The sequence below is a fragment of the Protopterus annectens genome, chromosome 3.part1 (assembly GCF_019279795.1).
Source record: "Protopterus annectens isolate FY-2018-M chromosome 3.part1, PAN1.0, whole genome shotgun sequence".
NCBI lineage: Eukaryota > Metazoa > Chordata > Ceratodontiformes > Protopteridae > Protopterus > Protopterus annectens.
Genome location: NC_056732.1, coordinates 1,870,028,421 through 1,870,042,206, shown reverse-complemented (window position 1 = coordinate 1,870,042,206; position 13,786 = coordinate 1,870,028,421). Strand labels below are relative to the sequence as shown.

Genomic DNA, 13,786 nt, shown 5'->3' with positions numbered 1-13,786 from the left:
CGATAGATCACCTGACAGGTACAACTTTTCTTTACTTGTTAACATGGATAAAACACTGTTCCAAATGGATCATTTTCAGGTACAATCCAGGGTTACAAGCCAACATAAAGTCAAAGACAAGAGAAAGGCAAAGCAAAGGATAGTAACACAGCTTGACCAGCATATGGAGAGCTTTGCCCTTTGGTTTAACTCTCGTTTCATCAGCAAAGTCTTGTACAATGCTGCTGTTACACACATCAGCTAATCAATCTTCTGATTCTCCCTACACACACTTCTTAATGAAACCCCAAAACTTTTAAACTACTTCACTGCTGTAACTCATTTTCCTCATCTGCAAACAATAATCTACTCTCCGTGACTAGAATCATAACTTCTGATTTTGACGTGCTGATTGTCATAGCTTCATAGGTAAATACTCGGCAATCAGTCTGCAGACTATTCAGACAGAACTATCTCAAAATCACAAGCCACCCTGGTGGGATCACATCATTAATAGGCTCTGTAACAGCAGGAAGAAAACAACGGCAAACAAATTAGGAAGAGTAGCACCCAGCAGGATAAAATCACCCCCATCAAACAACTCACAGGACAAATTAAGTCTACCAAAGCCAAAACTTGAGGTAAATTTGGCCTCCCAGGCCAAGGACAACCACAAGACATTCTTTAGTTACTCTAAACACAAAACCAGCAGCAGAACAAAACAATAGGCTAGGGTCCAGTTTTAAACCAGCTTTATTCACAGAGATATGCAACTGCTTTCACAGTCAACTGAACTGCGTCCTGAGATGTTCAAAGGAAGCAGTTCAGGAACTGTAGGAGCAAATTACATAGAAATAATGGAAATTGTGGGAAAAATGTAAGCAGAATAATGTTTTGGAGGAGGAATGAAGTTTAATGGAAGGCAGAAATTGAATGATCTATGTAATGTTTGACTAACAATGGCTATATAGAAAATTATATGTGATGTATGACATTTGCAGCTGAAAATATGTCAATATGGTTTGTTTTCATTTATATAAATGTAAGGTTGCCTATTTCATAAGTGATAATTCAATAAAGATGTTTCTTGTTAAAAAACAACAATTACATAGGAAACTTCCAGAAACTGGACCCATCACAATTTGGTTTCATCAAGGGCAGGCCGCAATAGATGAGGAAAAAACGGTTCACACTGCCTACCTTGACCTGGCCAAGGCATTTGACACAATACCCCGTGGGTATTGTTGACAAACTCAAGAGGTTAAGTATAAACCATTATGTCACCCAGTGGATAGATAACTGGCTCACAGACAGGACCCAGGAGGTTAGAATTGGGGAGTCCACCTCTACAAAAATGCCAGTCACAAGCAGAGCCCATAAGGTATCAGTTCTGGGACTGCTCCTTTTTGGCATTTACTTCTCCTAAATCAAGGCCAATCTCAAGGGCCTCTGGCTGACCAAAGTTGCAGATGATTTAGGTGCAACCATAAGCTCCCCCACTGACACTGATGTTTTCCAGAAAGGTCTGACACAGAAAAATAACTGGTGTCAGAGCCATGGACTAAAACTAAATGTCAAGAAATGCATAATAGTATCCTTTGGGAATTCATCCACCCCTGGTAACTATCGTAATGATAACACACCCCTAAGAGGCGACCCAGTAGTCAGAGACTCGGGGACACCCACAGACAGTAATCCAGCCTTTGACCATCATATGTCTACAGTAGTGAAGAAATCATTCTATACTGTGCAACGTATAAACAAAGGTATGGTATCTAGGTCCAAGGAAGTCATTGTCCCAATATATTCAGCATTCATCAGACCTATCATTAACTACAATGCCCCCCTTTGGTATATACCTAACGAGGCACATCCAACAACTGGAATGTCCATAGAGGTTCCTCAGTAAAAGAATACAGGGTATAAGCAACATGTCCTATGCATACCACCTCAAAGCTCTATCCCTGTATTTAGCCTCCTACAGGCTGTTGAGGAAAGATCTATGCCTGGCATGCAAGACATTGTCATAACCCATCCTGATGGACCTCTTGCATATCTGCAAAACAAACAGGCACCAGTATTACCCTTTCTAAAGACTTAAACATTGCCTGTGATATAAAAAGGACTTACTAGAGAGACAAATATGTTATCCCAGAGACTATCCTTTCACTGAAACAGGCACCCCATCCATGTTCCTCCCTACCTCAATTCAAGTGTCACATGGACAAATGGATGGTGAACAGGAAATTCATTCCTGGTTGGGCACATATGTCACCAATGGGCAAAGGGAGTTTGTAAATGGTTCATCTCCCAGGCCCCTGACTGCAAATGTTTTGATCTCCCAAGGCCTTTGTTACATTTACCAAGGGTACCAGAACTTGTCAGGATTTTGGATGCATGACTAGGCTTAAAAAGGCCATTGTGTTTATAGCTTAGTACACACCTATGAACCTATGTTTAAATGCCTAGCCAATAACCAGATGTGACCATTGATGAGAGTTAAACCCTGGACATTGTGTCTGTGAGGTAAGCACCTTAACCATTGTGCCGCCGCCCCCCCCCCCCACCACCTAAGTCATGTCATTTGTTTCACGTTTAGCAGTGAAGCATGCCAGCACACACTAGAGATCACAATTACTTCAGGCCAAAGTATCAAACTTGTCTGCAGCCAACAAAGAAATATCCATAATGTCCACAGTAAATGGATACTCTCTCTTGACAGCTTCTGCATAAAATGTCATGAACAGAAAGGGAGACAAAGGTACAATCTTGGCAGAGTGCTACACCCATCCTGAATTTATACATCTTGATACTATGAAGGTGAACACAAACTTCACTCCACAAACAGAGAAAATAATGGGCATGTAGTACTTTTCCAATAGCCCCATAGTGTTGTAGCACCTTCGGCGAAACAGTTCTGGGGTCATGATCATAGACTTTGTCCAAGTCCACAAAACATATGTAAGATTGTACTGGAAAATCCCATGCTCAATACAAAATTTGTACAATGATCAATAGATGATCTACTGTTTCATGCCAAAGAAGGAATCCATGCTACTCAGCCTATACTAAGGCAACAGCTATTGGATGAAGTAAGCATTCCATGACTCTCCCGTAGAGGCTAAGAAGTGTAATCCCTCCACTTTGATCCAGCTTTCCATAGGTAATAGCCATCTACCAATTTGCTAATCCGGGCTAAATTCGTCAACTTCCATGTCACATTAACAAAGTACATTCACCTCAGCACACCACCAATATCCAGTGTATTCAGCATTTCTGGCAAGATATCATCCACTGCTGTAGCCTTTCCATAGAGGGAACCAACACCTGCTTCTTCACTACCTTACAAAGAAATTGAGGCCTATCCAGTTCAGGAATCCTTCAAAGCGTTTCTTCCACCTTTCACAGCTGTCATCAGTTGATGTTAATATTTCTGCACCCTTCCCTTGCTGACACCAGGCTTGACAATGTTCACAGCTGTCATCAGTTGATGTTAATATTTCTCCACCCTTCCCTTGCTGACACCAGGCTTGGCGATGTTCTACCCTTTCTGCCCTTCTTAATAGTTTGCTAATGTTTTGAATTCCATCCAAACATCAGTCATATACCTCTCATTAGGTGGCTTTAACAACTCCATCTCCCTAGCCTGCACATGCAGTTCAAATTCAGGAATCCTTCCTGTTAGCATTGCATGGACGACCTCCTTATATTATGTCATGTTATCCCTCGGCAGTGGTGTCAATTAGCAGGAGGTCTAAGGGTTACTTTCAAGACAAGCACTGACCATCTTTCTGTCACAGCTCAATGAAATTACTTCAACTACTGGGGTCACAAACAGGGTCCACCTTTCACATCCCCAACCTATTTAATTGGGGGATGGTGCATCAATTATTTAATTAAAAGATTTGTATAAAAATGGGTGGAGCATTAAGTAAAATGTATTCCAGGAGAAGGCGAAGGCCGAGGTACCAGAATTAAAAAATTCAATTGCAGCAGTCGGTGTTCTCCATTTTGTATTTTGTATGCTTTATTGGTGAAGGAGTGGAGGAATCGTGTATGTTTTTTGGATATCATGTCGGTGGACACCGTCCCTGTCACCCATTTGGGTGCACCATCACTACAGCCTGTGAATTTGGCATCTTTATGGAAGGAGAGAGAGGAAAAAATGGCCAACAATGACCCTTGGGAAAGCTCAAGCATAGATTTCTCTGAGAGGTATGTGGAGTTGGAGAGAGCATTAATAAAAGAAGTTACTACATTTTATGACCTAAAATTGCTGGAAAAATACATAAAAACTAACATTACTCCGAGGGGTCTTAGGGTGGAACGTTTACCAGCCTTTGAATTTGCAGAAGATGAACTGGACTTGTCTGCTGAGTGGAAGGACATTTCAGTAAAATGTACTTTGAGCTGGCTTGCTGTGCTAGTCAAAAGAAACGAGAGAACACTGAATAAAACTCGAACTTCTATCCTGCTTTTGCAGGATAAGCTGATAGAAGAAAGTTCCGTGACTGTATTTAACAAAAATATGATTGAAATTAAAAGTAGAGTGTCTAAGATAGAAACGGAAGTGGTTTCCCGAAAGAAGAGAAAATATCTTCGTGATATTAAAGACCATGAAACAAGTAAACTGTTTTCATGGCAATATAGCTTTAAGAAAAAGCGTGGAGCTTCTCGTGACGTCATCAGGGGCCCGAGATCCGTTGGTGGTGGTGAAACTTCAGCGTCTTCAGCAGATGAGTCGAGTAGCAGGAAGAGCGTATCGTTTGAGAGCTTGAATACAGAGCAGGAATCCAGTATGGGAGTCAGCAATGCAGCAAGTGATACAGACCAAACGGCGGTGCAACAGAAGGGAAGAGGCCGTCGGTTTCAAAATAAGGGGAGAAGGAGGTGATAATTCCGCAAGTTTCAGCAGACATGGAACTATTCTCTCAGAGACTGTTTTCCACAGGGAGAGAGGGGTTCAACAAGTTCTACAGGACTATATGCAGTTTCCAACGGTTATAAGAAGCAGCTGTCATTCGGATGAAGTGGTTCCCTTACAGGACTTTGATTCATTGATTTTTGATGCTGTGGACATTTGTGAAGGTGAGAACTATAATGTAATAAATATCTCAGATTTAAATATAACTGAGAGTGCCAAACAAGTTCTTCATAAAGGCACCAAATTTGTACCTGTTTGTTTCCCTTCTCTTGCTGATTTGTCTCTAGAAATCAAGCAGTTTTGCAGAAAGCTGTTTCTGAGGGAATTTTTTGCCGTTCAAACTTCATTTAGACATAAATATGACTCCAATATAAATGCTCCATTGATTGATAATTTAAATAATGTTGAGGAAAATGTGGCTAGTTTAGAAATTTTAGATGAGTCTTTATTGAACCTCACATTACATGAAAATGACTTGGTGGACATTTATGAACAAGATGAAGTGTGTGATGTTGGGGGGGGGTTTACCTTTAACACTGGTTATGGTAGACTAACAGTTCCTCATTTACCCTGCCAAAGTGAATTCATGCCATCTAGAAAGAACATAGTTATTAGTGTATTTGAAAAAACATTACTAAATACTTTGGAAGAAGAATATGCAAAGTTTCGTGGTCAAGAAAGAAATTATAACCTGAAAAGGGATGAATGGAAAGCTTTATGTGATTTAAAGTACATGAATAAAAAGTATATATTCACTCAGGCGGATAAGGGAGGGAACTGGGTTGTTCTTCCTAGGGACAAATATAATTCTATGGCCATGGAGCTTTTGAGGGACCATAACACTTATTTTGAGTTACCCTTAAATCCGATGAAAGAATATAATATGCTATTGTTGGAAATACTGGAAAGGGGTGAGCGCCTGGGCTTTTTATCTCCAGGTGATGTTAGAAAGTTACATGTTAAGAATCCACGAGTGGCCAGATTTTTTACCATCCCCAAGATACATAAAAATCTTATGGATCCACCCGGACGCCCCATAGTTTCAGGGAAAGGAGGATACTTACAGAATGTAGGTATATTTTTGGATTCCCTTTTAAAGGGTTATCTAGAAAGGGTACAATCTCATGTCAAGAATAGTGAAGAGGTGTGTTTCAAGGCTAGCAATATAGCATGGGATGAAGATTTTTATTGGGCTGGTATAGACGTCAAATCCTTATATACTAGCATCAGTAGGTTGCATGGTCTAAAAGCAGTGGAAAAAATGCTTGGGGATGGTCCCAGAACATTTTTTATCATCAGTTTGTTGGACTTTTGTCTCACGCACAATTGTTTTGAATTTGAGGGCAAACATTTTTTGCAAAAAGAGGGCACAGCTATGGGGGCGGCTTTTGCGCCCTCATACGCTATTTTGTTTATGGCCCATTTTGAAAATAGTTATATTTATCCCTCTTTATTTTATAAAAGGAAGGTGGTCAAATATATGAGGTTTATCGATGACCTTCTATTTTTGTGCAGTGGTGCACCAGAGGAGTTTGAGAATTTTGTTTCAGAATTGAAGCAAAATAACTGGGGTCTGGATTTCACCTATACCATGGGGGGTAGAACCATCCATTATTTGGATGTAGAAATTTATGTGAACCAGGATGATAAAATTCAATACAAACCACATTATAAGAAGACTGCAGCGGAAAATTTTCTCCATGCTTCCAGCATGCATAGTGATTCCTTGATTGAATCTCTCCCATTTGGTGAGTTTAAGAGAATAGGGAGACACATTTCAGAAAAGAATTTGATTCCAGTGGAATTTAATAAGGTGGAAAGAAAGCTATTAGAGAGGGGATATTCTGTCATGAGTGTTAAAAAAGCTAGAAGAAGGGTGGAGAATGAGTTGGGCATCACTAAAAGGTCCAGCAATAGGGTGAGATTTAGGGGGAAGGGATATTCTGGAAATCATGATATTTATGCTAAAAATAGTGGTGGTTCCAAGGAATCTAATGGAAAAATATTTTTTGTAACCAGATTCTCCCATTTTTCTCATACTTTGAAGGGACTAGTGGATAGATTTTGGCCTATTATTTGTGAAGATGAGAAGATAGGAAAACTTTTTCCATCACGGGTGACCTTTTCATATAAGAGATATTTTAATCTCAGGGAAATTCTAAATTTTAGAAAAAATGATGAAGGGGGTGAAGATGATAGAAAGGGATCATTCAGGTGTGGTAAATGTAAAGTGTGTAAGTGGATTAGGAATTTGGATGGTTGTAAAATTAATGGGGTTAAATACAATGCCACGGAATTTTATAATTGCAACTCAATTGGGGTTGTGTATATTATAGGATGTGGCTGTGAGAGACAAAATTGGTACATAGGACAAACCACTAGAAGGGTTAAATTAAGGATTTTGGAACACCTAGGAGATATAAGGCATAAGAGGTTGGAGAGCCCAGTGGGAAAACATTTTATTGACAATCATGGGGGGGTCCCAGATGGATTTGTCTTCAGTGTGTTAGGTAGACCTAATGTATTCGGGAATGAGGCCATTTTTCGTGAAAAATTACTTTTGATGGAGTCAAGGTTCATTCTTAATTTAAAAACTGTATTTCCGAATGGGATGAATATGGAGGTGTAAAGTGTTTTCCACGTAAGAATTTTGGTGGTAACTTTTTTGGTAATTTTTTCAGCAAAATTTTTTCAGCAAAAATTTTTCAGCAAAAAAATTTTCAGTAATTTTTTCAGTAATTTTTTCAGTAATTGTAATTTCTTCACATATTTCTTAATATTTTCCAATATATTCAAGGAAATGGGATTGCTTGCAAGGGCAGTATTATGTGAATAACAGGTATATATATTATTAGTAATAATATTTATATGTATGTATATATTATCAGAAGTATTTATGAAATGAATGTTATTTATTCTCCAGTTAACATGTTGTATAGTTATGCTAAGAAATGCCAAATTTGTTTGCTTGAAGTAGTAATGAAATGAATGTAACTATTTAATTGGGGGATGGTGCATCAATTATTTAATTAAAAGATTTGTATAAAAATGGGTGGAGCATTAAGTAAAATGTATTCCAGGAGAAGGCGAAGGCCGAGGTACCAGAATTAAAAAATTCAATTGCAGCAGTCGGTGTTCTCCATTTTGTATTTTGTATGCTTTATTGGTGAAGGAGTGGAGGAATCGTGTATGTTTTTTGGACATCCCCAACCTCCCTCAGTATATTTGAGAAGTAAGAACTGAGCTCATCCTGTACAGAACATTCCAGTATGAATTCTGAAGACACGCATTCCTACCGGATGCTTTATGCCATATGTTTGGGTTTCTACACTGTTCAGGCTATCAGACCAAACTCACAACCATGAGGGTGTTCACTTGACAGGCCAGCAACAGTTTTGACTCAGATGTCCAGAAAATGCTGCCTCATTTCTAACAGTGACTACAGCACAGGCCACTGACTTTTGAACCCAGGTACCAGGTGCTAAGTACACATATAAGTTGTCCTCTTTTCAAACATGGATGCTTGCTGATGAACAAAGGTACCCAACAGGTGTTCACATCTGTTTTTTTTTTAGTCTAATTCAGTGTATTCATATACCGTCTACAAAGAAACGTGTTACAGTAGCAGTGAAACAAAGAAGAAAAAAGGAAAGACCGATGCATGTACCCTGCCTCATATTATCAGAAAATGTTGGCATTAGCAATAGGCTCTCTTCTTTAAATATGATATAGCTAGACCAACAGTCATAAGGGCTGATATGTGTTCAGAAGAAACAAAGTGACTGAATGCCTACAAATCTACTGTATACAACAATCCCCACAAAAAGATAATCAGAAACTACAACATCTTCCCTAGCAGCATATTAAATTTATTTTAACAACTACTTTGTCACTTTTGGAAGACATGGTTGGCATAATGGTTCAGTGCTTCATCTCCAGTGCATAAGGTAAAAGGTTTAAGCCTGACCCCTGGCCAAAGCCTGTATGGAGTTTGTATATTCTCCCTCTGTTTCTGTAGGGTTACCCCCTCCTCTCAAAAACATGCTAACCTCAAATTCATCCAAGAATGGAGCTGTGTAAGCCGCTCTAGTGGCATCAAAGAATAAAACCCTGACAATGGTCCAGCTGACCTGAGTGCAATTAGTGTCTAAGGGAACTGATGGAGCAGCATGGAAGGGAAGGGATGGGGTGACTGCTGCAAGGCTGGAAGGAACTCATTGATACGTTCTTTAAGGGTAGGCATGGTCCATAGAGGAGAGTTGCCCTCAGATGTAATCGATTGACGCATGTTCAACTGCTGTCCACATGGAACCCTTCTTCACTTCAGCCTTCAAATCTCTAGTTTGCATATTTACTGCTACCCCCAGGATCTGCACCTGCGGCGGCTCCACCCGGGCCCTTGCCCTGGGCTTCAGTGCCACTGCAGCGGCTCTCCTACTTGTCATGGCATGGCCCTCCAGATTCGGATGTGGGATCAGAGAAAAGGACCGGGTAGGGTACAAATAATTCCCCCAAATGGAAGCACAGATGAGCTGAGCCCCCCCAGGATACTCTTAGTATCCATAACCAGGCCTAGCACAACCAGACCAAGTCTGGTGGTAGGAAAGTAGCTGGCAGACCCACTGTGGACACAGGGCACTGGAGGCCAGGTTGGTAAAAATGAGGTTCAAGGGGACAAAAAAAATGTAAAACAAATGGAGCTGTGGGCAGCAGCACAGACTCTTAACTCTATAGAGTGCCCAAGCAGTGGAAGAGCTGTATATACCAACCGCTTTGTGCATACAATGAGGTAGTCAGTACCCTCTAGATAGGAGAACATGGATCCATTGTGTGGGTCATGTTAGGGTTAGCCACTCAATGGTGTAAAAACTGGCCCCTAGGTGATTTGGTTATGTTGATTAGTGTCACCAAAAATGTAATAAGTATTTCATGGTGATAAGCGGATTCAAAATCTGAACTACTCTGACCTACTCCAGGATCTCATGCTGATGGTGATGGTGAGAGGGGATCCATGTGCCCCTATAGATGAGTGTGTGCAGGGCATATAGCCCTGGGTCAGTAAGCTACTGGCCGGCTGATGTCCAGTTACCCAGCTTAGGTTACCTGGGATAGCTATGTTGAGTGAAAGATGGATGTAAAACCAATCAACTTGCCATATATGAACTAATGATTCCTAAACTCAATATAGGTTTACTGGGAGGATGATGGAAGTGGATGACATGATGGCAAGAAGGAGGCTGGACATTCTCTGTATCCAGGAGATCAGATGGAAGGGCAGAGTCTACTACTTAGGAAGAAGACAGACTAGAAATGGTGTGGGAATTATGGTGGGGAGAGGCTTAAGAAGACAGTGAGGGATGTCATCACCATTATTAACTGACTCATGGCATTCAGTCTTCAGTGTAAGGATAAGCACTATTCATAATCTCAGTATATGCCCTACAGCAGTGCTTTAACAGTGAGGAAAAGAGTGCACTCGGGCAGTAGTTTCAGAACCTACTAGGTAAAGCAAGACAACATGAACTGGTGTTGATAATGGATTATCTAAATGCACATGCCATGACAGACATAACATGATATTAGGACTTCCTGGGTCCACGTGGGTTGGGTAACAGAATAAGAAGGAGAGACCATTATAGACTTCTGATTGGCAAATGGCTTGATGTTGATCACAACATGGTTCAGCAACACAGGCAGTCACAGATCACATACAAGAGTAGCCAACATGCAACTCAGGTAGACTTCCTCCTAGTAAGGAAAGGGCACTGGGGTAGAATCATTGATTGCAAAGTCATCCTCAGTGAAAGAGTTAACCCACAACATAACTGGTGGCCACAATTAGATGCAAGCAATGGCCAGTTAAGGCTCTGAGGTCAACACAGACTAGACTGTGGACCTGGAACTTGACTGGAATGAAAGCACAAGAATTCAAGGAATTACCCAGGGCAGCAGGAAGAAGAAAAAGGTGGAGATGAAGAAGAATGGCAGCACCACAAAACAGCACGTGTGAGGTCTACGGAGCAAAAACTGTGGCTGAGCCAAGTATGGAAATGAGGTACTTAAGGAAAGCTGGTGGTGGAATGCAGCAGTCCAGAAAGTCATCAAAAGAAAGAAGGAGTGCAGGAAAAAGTGGAAGATTGAAAAGACAGACCAAGCTAGGATGGAATAATAGTTGGCTAACAAAAAGGCTAAGAAAAAGGTTGCAATAGCAAAGAGCAGGGCATCAGAGGCACTCTACCAGCTTCGGGAAAGTGACTCAGTAGCTGGTACAAAGAAACTCTATCAAGTTTCAAGGCAAAAACAAAAAGATAAAGAAGATAGTCAGATACCTTTCATAAGGGACGCCAGCAATAAACTGCTCATGTGTCTACAGGACATCAAAAGCCAATGGAATGGGTACTTCCAGCAGCTTCAGAGTGAAGAAAATCCCACTGAAACTGTATTGTCCCAAACACAGTCTACAATGAAAGAGGAAAAAAGAGTCCAACCTAGAAGAAATAAGAGCAGTTTGGAAAATTGTTAGGTCAAGCCAGCAAGCTCAAATAAGGTCACAGCAGATATGATCATGATCAATATGTTGGGTGAGTTAGGGGAAACATCTCCTGAGGGTACTCATAGCAGAATGGAGAGAAAGATGCATCTCAGATGGCTGCAGAATAAGCATACTACTGCCAGTGCTCAAGGACAAAGGAGACATTCACAACTGTGGGCAGTATACAGGTTTCAGACCCCTGACACATTGCATGAAAGTTCTGGAGAAGGTGAATGACAAAACAAGGTAGTACAAAGTAAGCTGGGAGATGAGCAGTCCAGATTCAGATCAGGATGTAGCACAACTGACCCAATGTTTGAACTGAGTCAGATAGTTGAGAAGAAGCTAGAGAGGAGTCCAACTGGGCGTTCCTAGACTTAGAGAAAGCATATGATAAGGTCCCAAGAAAGCTGATTTGGGCAGCTGTGCAATGGTTTGAAGCATCAGAAACATTGGGAGAATTAGTGCAGGCTATGTACATACTCACAAAGGAGTTCTTAGTAAAAGTGGGTGTGCATCAAATTTCATCTCTAAGCCCACTGCTATTCATACTAGTGATGGACTACATTAGCAAAGAGGCTGGAAGGGGACAGAGCAACAAAGTTGCTGTATGCAGATGATGCTGCATTCCTGGCCGACTCGGAGTAAGAACTTCAGCAAAGGATAGAAGAATGAAATGCATAACTGAAGACACACAGTATGAAATGGAGTACAGATATGACAGTTGTAATGGCAGCAAAATGAGGGAAATCCGAAGAACCTGTGAATTGAGATAGAAGGGAAAATAGTTGAGGGGTTTAACAGTTTCAAGTACCTGGGTGGGGTGGTTGAGGAAATCCGAAGAACCTGTGAATTGAGATAGAAGGGAAAATAGTGGAGGGGTTTAACAGTTTCAAGTACCTGGGTGGGGTGGTTGAGGAGACAGGAATTATGAATGAGGAGGTCAAAGCTTGAATCAGAGGGGCTGCTGCCAAAAGGTCAGACTGTCAGGGGTACTATATGACAAAAGAATACCAAAGAAACTGAAAAATAAGGTGTACAAATCAGTGGTGTAACCAGTACTACTGTATGGCACAGAACCTTGGGTAGTGAAGACAAAACAACTGAGGAAGCTAGAGGTGATGGAGATGACGTGCCTGTGATGGGTAACAGGATGCACAGTGTGGGACCGACAGAGAATTGAGGACATTAGAGCAGAACCCAAGTATCTCTACTAGCAGAGAAGGTAAAAGAGAACAGATGAAGGTGGTCTAGGCACATCTGCAGAAAGACAATCTGGAGAACAAGATTTGGAACAGACAGAAAGAAGGCAAGAGGAAACAAGGGTATCCAGCAAAGGGATGAATTACGTGAGAGAAGGCCTGCAACAGTCAGGCATAAAATTGAAGAAGGTAGGAGGGGGATATTGGATGAAGAGAGACGGTGACAGCTGACAGGACACCCTGACCCATGTATGAAAAAGGAAAAAAGGGGGTTGATAAGGATGACAATGATTATCACGTTTGAAAATATTTTCTCTGCTGCAGAATACACTGCAAATCATGACATGTACATTTCCAAATATGCTATACCTGAGTAACAGACTAAACTAATAGAATCTAATATTTCAGACCAATGTTTCTGCAGAAGGACTTAGTCCCTCTCTACGCCATGTGGTGGCTCTGTCTGCACATCCCTAGTTAGTACCTATATTAGCTCTAAGGTCGTGCTACCTTGGACTAAGTAAAACACAATTATTCCTAACTCTCCATGAAAGAGCGACTTTAGAGTTAGTATGGTTAATAAGTAAGGGTGCCATGTGAATACAGAAGGGAGCGAGGCTTCCTGTACAGCACTTCATATTTTTTTACATTCTATTATTGTAATGTTTTTCCACACTGAACTCAAAAGCTGTATAGCAATATCTCCCAGGTGCTCACCTAACAGAAAATTCTAGTAACAATTGATCATTGTATAAGGCAAGCTATTCCTCCCAATCCCAGCCATACAGATAACTCCATAATTCTATACATAAGAGCTGAATTCTTGTAGCAGAACTACAGAGTTACTAGGAGGTACCCTAACAAACACCCCCAATGAAAAGATCAGCTATTATGATCAACTGTTAGGTGGAAATGCACAAAACAAATTTTTATTTTAAATTTTTTATTATGTATTTTGGTTCTTACCTGTTTTGCAAAATTATCTCTTCATTCACCCTGTTCTGTTTAGCTGCATTTCAACCCCCACCCCACCCCACCCCATTTCATCTCACGGAGCTCTCCATTTGCAGGGAGATTTTGATTTTTAGAAACCTCTTTTTTGCAGGCAGCAGTGGTCATCAAGAACTGGCAGACTGGTGACCCACCAAC

The 13,786-nt window shown here is 40.9% G+C and overlaps 2 protein-coding genes across 3 annotated transcripts in view; both read right to left on the bottom strand.

The window, feature by feature from the left end:
• The window catches only part of LOC122798790 (zinc finger protein 271-like), a 651,855-nt gene that overhangs the window by 144,099 nt on the left and 493,970 nt on the right, over positions 1 to 13,786 (bottom strand). The gene's annotated exons all lie outside the window — the stretch shown is intronic.
• LOC122798792 (zinc finger protein OZF-like) overlaps positions 1 to 13,786 on the bottom strand; it is a 117,418-nt gene that overhangs the window by 29,362 nt on the left and 74,270 nt on the right. The window lies entirely within an intron of this gene.